Below are 6,920 nucleotides of genomic sequence, written 5' to 3'. Positions count from 1 at the left end.
TGGAAAATATGCTGCCACGAGAATACGCCGGATAGGATTATCGTGGTATGTTACGTTAGTGATCTTGCTTAGTAACCTTGATGAAACGATGTTATTTGACGTGAACCATATGTGAGCACCTAGGCATCTTGAGAGAGCTTGTATATTGATTGTCTTTAGTAGGGATTAGTAACTTGAGCGTGAGTTGTGAATCTTTTATCCTCTTTCAGTTGTTAGCAGTAGTTTGAGAACTTTTGTTATAATAATGAAGGTTACGGGGACGTAACCATGTTTAAGGAGGGTAGGATTGTAAAATCTTTATACTTTCATGTGTGATTTCTCAGTTTGGCTATATTGGTTATGCGTTGTGTGGGTTATGTTGGAGTGTTACATGATGTGTTTATGTTATGGTTAAACTTCGGGGACGAAGTTTATTTTAAGGAGGGTGGAATGTAATACTGCGTTTAATATTCAATTTGGTGGGTGCCTTACATACTTTTGTATATGCGTTTCATAATTCGTTTGCGTTGGTTGGTAGAGAGGGTAAACTTCGGGACGAAGTTTCTTTTAAGGAGGGTAGACTGTAATACCCCGTATTTTATATAATCGATTAAACGGATATTATTATATATTAGTATTATACATTTTATATTGGTTGCATCGTAATATCGTGAATGTTATTAAGTCGGGTTTATATCGTATATGTTGAGTTGGGCTACATCACATTTTGTCTTTTGGGTCAAGAATTACCCATCTACATTTACCCAACGACCATACCCGTTTAACCCATTTGCCCTACCCGGAACATGTAACCACCATTTACCCTAAACCTAATCTAAGAGCCACTCTCCCTCTCCCCACTTTTCATTTTATCATTCATAAAACCATTTTTAAACCTAGATAAAGGGAGAGGAAGAAGAATTGTCGAGCCTTTCATTTGATTGAAGATTTCTCATCGATTCCAACCTAATTCGATTTCCCTGTTTGTAAGTCGATTTCATTCCATTGTTTATACTGTTTTAAAGTGTTCGTCTTCAAAACGTTTGAAAAGATTATTTGATGTCTAGTTTATGCATATAAAATATCGTAGTCAAATTCTTTATGGTTTGTCCTAGGTGATTTATTTATGAACATGTCGCTGAAAAGTCCGCGAATCTGATTTGGTTGTGGAAAATGATTTGAAACCCTAATTTTTATGTCGATTCAGTTATGAGGCTTCTTCATATATCATCTTTGTATAGTCTAGATGATAATAGGATTTGGAATTACTGTAAAATAATGTTTTAAACTCGTTTTATGAATCAATACTTTTTATGCGACGGTTTTTTCATCGGTTTTTGGAAATCATCTGAAAACTCTTGATAAGTTTGGAATTTGGGAAAAACACGTTAGATATAATTTGTAGCGAGACTCATGGGGTCCCAATCCAATTGGCCTTGTATCAATTTTATTTTTCTGGAATTAGTTATGTATTTTATTCCGAGACTGTCATGTGCTGGAAAATCAGGAAAAATCGTGTTTGTTCTTTAAGTTGATATTCCTATTAAGTTATGATGAGTCTAGGTTATGTGCATGATTATTTGATTGAGTAGGTGGTAATTATACATAATTATGTTATGTAGGTGATGGATATGTGAAGGATCATAATTGATTGCTTGTGTGCTTGGATTGCGAAAAGGTAGGGAAATAAACTTGACTTATTATCGTTGTTGTTGAATTGTGTTGACTTGTTTGTGTTTCATATGACCAAACTGTGAACGTTGACGTGATTCGTGGTTGTTGATTCATGTTATGATTCATATCCTGGAATGTGCTTGACTGAATTGATCGTATTGAGTATATTATCACAACATTCGGTAACCGGCATGATTCTATGATTTACCAGTTCAATGATATACATATTGTGTTGCATTAATTTCTTGAGCATTCATATGCATTGGAGATGGAGGATGTTGTGGTGACGTGGTATGGTGATGATGATGTTGTGATAAGGCCCAGGCGGGTTCTGCAGGACTTGCCCTGGTGTCCTCAAGGTGCGGTGGCAGATCGGCTACGGTCGATATATAGTCTGGGGGGGATCGGTATGGTGGGTTGTACGGGTTATGAGATATGAGTTGAGATGGAGGTGGAGGTGACGGAGGAGCATGTATATCATATTTTGTTGTTTCATTGTATTTCCTACTCAACCTCGTGGTTGACCCTGTGTATTCGTGAACACCTGTGATGACCCAAATATTGGCGAGCAGACTTGACAGGTTTATGAGATAGGATGGGAGCTTGATGGGCGTGAGACACTGGATCAGAAGACTTAGTAGCTAGATCATCATTTAGAAGACTTTCACTTTTATTTATGTTAGTTCTTTGTAATTTGATGTAAATGAGGTTTTGTAAAAAAGTTAAGTTAAAGAAATTATGTAATTTGCCTTGGAGTTTAATTTGTTATTCACTACCTCGGGAAACCGAGATGGTAACAGTCCGGTTTATTAGGGAATGTCTTGCTAGAGGCTCCTTTATAAATCGGGGTATGTTTATCTTGCTAGGATAGGCCACACTAGGACTTTTATTTACATTTTGCTTTCTTTTATGTTTTCATCGTAACGATAGTTTGCATCATATTCCGCCTAAAACCAAACCACCTAATATTTGCATGAAAACTGACTCATATAGAGGTCACGCGTTAGTTTTCTATGACATACAGATGTCACACGAATTTATAAGCCATCACCTAAGTTAATTCATTCACGTAATGCTAGTTTTTCGTTCACTTAAAATGAATTAAAACTAAGTTGATGGGATCTTCCTCGTATAACCAAAAATTGAGAATAGTCTGTATAGGTCAAACTCCAATGAATCCCTTCTTCGTCGGTAGGCATAATATGACCCCTTCTACGTCGGGTAAGTTGGAACTGATTGACCTATTTTATCTCAACACTGTGGTCACTCGTACGATCCTGTGATTATGGTGGACTAAAGATAGGATTTACGGAAATCTATCGACCAAGAATTCTAACGGTAGAACTAGCCAAACAGTTGGCTTATCAATTTACGAAAATTGAGTCTTGGGATCATTTGTATAATTCTTGAGGTAGATCGATTATACAAGTGCAATGAGTCTACACGTTAAAATGAATTTTAATTAGACTTAAATCACCTCGATGAGTTGCTTATTTCGTTTTATTTTTCTTTCTTTTCAGTGTAGATCACGATCATTTAAACTGCTGATGTGACCATAATTGGCGCATATTTAGCCCCCGAATTAGCCTTGTTTCCATGCTTTTTAGTGCTTATTTGGGTCATTTCTTATCTTTAGTTCTTTGTTTTGCATATTCTTTGAGATTTTGATCCCTTGGTAGGAAAGGAGTAAGAATCTTGCATTTTCATGGCAAAACGAGACTAAATTGATCGAATTCAATGACCAAGCATCAAGGAGAGACAAGATTAGAAGGCCTTTGTACATATTATAGTAGAAGAGCAATGTTGAGAAAAGATCCTTGAGTCCCCAAGGAAATCCCCAAGGAATTTATGAAGAAAAGGGAAGAAAAGAAGAAGATTTGTTGCTGACTGACAATCCGAGCGGATTGTCACCAATCCGTCCGTCCCGCAGCAGCACAATCCGAGCGGCTTTGCCACAATCCGCTCGGATTCACCCTCCACAATCCGCCCGGATTCCAACGCCAGAATCCGCCCGTCCCGACCCTATTCCGCCCGGATTCTAGCACAACACGGATTGTCTTCTCCAAGCTACGAAGAAAGAAGCCTTTCTCTCAGAAAATACCGGCTCCTCCTTGCTCAACTTAAAAAGTGTAATTACTAGTTTAGCCCTTAGTTAACCCTAATGCATCCTCCCTAATTTCCACTATAAATACCCCATTAGTCTAATTAGAGGAGCATGTTCTTCTTATCAATAATTAGTGTAGTTAATATCAATCAAATCTCTCTTTAATATTGTAATCAAGTATTAATCAAGTTTTAATCCAAGTTTTAGTTCTTTAATCTCTCTTTTGTTCATCCTTTATTTTGGGTAATTGAAGATTATTTGGGTTATTGTTGGGAGATTGACAACCTCTCAATCAAGCATTCAAGTACTTCTTTTATCTTTGCTTTATTATTGGAATCATTAGTAGGTATAATCTCTTAATCCCTCTTTAATTATTGTTAATTATTTTCATTTATTCATCATGTTTCATATTGTTGGTATGATTGACAACCTTGCTAGCATGATCAACATGATAATGAGTGAGTAGTCTCTTAGCTAGGGTTAATGGGTGATTAGGGGAAACCAACATGGGGAATAATTCATGCTTAAATTAATATGCTTTCATGTTTTATTTGCTTGCTTGTTTTGATCTCAACTCATGCACATGTTATATTTGATGAAATGCTAAGCCTATGAATCCTTGCATTTACTATCATCTTCTATCTTTTCAATGAGATTTGTAAGACATAACCCAACTCGAGTCTCATTAGACCATGCATGTTGTTGAGTAGGGAAGATTAAGTCGACTTGTAGGTGTTGTACAATCTAATCGATTCGGCTCCGGGACCCAAACTTTCCTAGGATTGTAAGATATAACCCAACTCAATCCATCACAACAATAATTGCTTGCTTATAATTTGAGAACATGTTTGTATGATCATATCCCATGATTCCCCTATGATCCCATGACACCCTAGTGCCTTTAATCAATTGTTTACACCCCTTTAATTCATCTTGCTTGTTTATTTTCATTGCTATTTTAGTTTAGTAACCTTCTACATCAACCCAATTTGTGACACCCCTTAGACACCACTAGTTACAATAGAAATCTCATTTCAACTCCCGTCCCTTGGGATCCGACCTTTACTTGCCTCTTTACTAATTTTAGAGTTGTTTGTGGAGTTATAAATTGTGTTTTGATTCGACCGTGACCAACGACCACATCTTAATTTGTGAACACTTAGCGGGATCGCATCAAAAATGGTGCCGTTGCCGGGGACGGTGTTTGTTTGATTTATATTTCTTTTTTATTGTTATTAGTTGTGTCTTTCTTCGCCTTGAGGAAGTAAAACTCCTCAAGATTTGTTCTAATTGTTTTCGAGTTGTTTGATATTTTGCATGTCTAGAAGGTTACAAGGTGATTTGTTACCTTTTGACCGTGAAATCAAAAGAACCTTGACGAACAATAGGAGAGTTGTTAGGAGGAATTTACGAGGTATTAGTGAAGTTGTCCAACCCACTAGTGAGTTTGTCAATCCTTTCGCAATAGAAGGAGAAGAAAACCCATTACACAATACCCCACAAAATCCACCTACAATGCCAAAATTCTCGTCACACTCCGTACTCACCGAGGAGAATCTACCAAATGGTACTCCTACACCGCAACATCTAACCGGAAATTTTATTGCCAAGTCCGCCTTCATCCAATTAGTTGAGAGGAGCCAATTCGGGGGGATGCCTAGTGAGGACCCTCATTCTCATATGGAAACCTTTTGCGACTATTGTGATGCTATCTCTCAAACGGGCGTGACTCAAGACCAAATTAGATGGGTCTTTTTTCCTTTTTCCTTAATCGGCACCGCGAAGCAATGGTTGAAGGGCCTTGATAAGGCCACCCTTGGAATAGATTCTTGGAAGAAGTTGGCTCTAGCTTTCTACAAAAAATTCTACCCACCGAAAAAGACTAACATGCTAAGAGCTCAAATTACGGGTTTTAAGCAAAGGGATGAAGAGTCTTTGTATGAAGCTTGGGAGCGGTTCAAGGGAATTTGTCGCTCATGTCCTCACCATGGACTTAGCAAATGGTTTTTGGTGCAACAATTTTGGAATGGTTTATATGAAGATTCTAGGAACATTCTCAATATGGGATCAAATGGAATGTTCACCGAAGTTGATGACAATCAAACATGGAACAAGATTGAGGAAATGGCGGTCCATAACTCACAATATAGTAGACCTCACAAGGCTACTAGAGGAGGAAAGCATGAAGTGGACTCCGTTACTCAATTGGGTGCTCAACTTAGTGCTCACATTGACACAATCAACTTGAAGTTTGAACAAGCTATGGCTAGACTTGAGGAAAACTCAAAATCATCAAAGCATCATGTTAATGCCATGACGGCATCCTCATCAATCCCAAGTGGGATATGTGAGAATTGTGGAACTTTGGGACATGACCAAGGTGAATGTAGGGGAACAAATGAACAAGTGAATGCTTTCCAAGCATACACGAGTGGTACCCCTTATTCCAACTTTTACAATGAAAACACCAAATTCCATCCAAATCTCTCATACAAAAGCCAAAATGTTCAAAACCCTCAAACAACATACACTCCACCACCCATGAGAAACCAAAATCAAAGACCCTTTTACAATCAAAACCAAGGTTACCAAAATCAAAATCCATACAATCACCAAAATGACCAAGGCTTTGATGTCCAAAAAGCGGTCCTCCAAATGCAAAAGAATCAACAAGAATTTTTTACTCAAATGCAAAAAGATAGCCAAGCAAAGGAAACCACCATCAACAACATTCTAGCTCACACCAAGATGTTGGAAACACAATTGACTCAACTAGCATCTTCAAGCTCACAAAGACAAAAGGGGCAATTACCACCTCAAAGTAATCCCCCTAGACATGAAACGGTTAGTGCCATTCACTTTAGAAGTGGTACAAGGTATGAAGCACCGAAGAAGCAAGTTGAGGATGAAGTTGTGGAAGCTAGTGAAAAGGAAGAAATTGTGCAAAACTCCAAAGATGGAGAATCATCAAAAGAAGAAAGTTCAAAGAAAAATGAAGACAAGGCCAAGGAGAAGGAGCCCATTGTGATTAGACTTCCTTTTCCAAGTCGTCAAGCCAAGCCCAAATTTGATGATCAACTTGGAAAGTTCATGGAAATTGTGAAGAATTTAGAAGTCTCAATTCCTTTCACGGAATTAATCAATCACGTTCCGGCCTATGCGA

General features: G+C 37.8%; 1 non-coding gene across 1 annotated transcript; it reads right to left on the bottom strand.

Annotated features, from left to right (window-relative positions):
- Positions 1–5,644: 5,644 nt before the first annotated feature.
- On the bottom strand, positions 5,645–5,751 carry LOC141602927 (small nucleolar RNA R71). Its single transcript, XR_012524830.1, has one exon. It is a non-coding gene; the product is annotated as a small nucleolar RNA R71 (small nucleolar RNA).
- Positions 5,752–6,920: the final 1,169 nt, after the last annotated feature.

This window comes from Silene latifolia, chromosome 9 (assembly GCF_048544455.1).
Source record: "Silene latifolia isolate original U9 population chromosome 9, ASM4854445v1, whole genome shotgun sequence".
Classification (NCBI taxonomy): Eukaryota; Viridiplantae; Streptophyta; class Magnoliopsida; order Caryophyllales; family Caryophyllaceae; genus Silene; species Silene latifolia.
The sequence above is the reverse complement of the archived record's forward strand: the minus strand, read 5'-3'. Positions and strand labels throughout refer to the sequence as shown.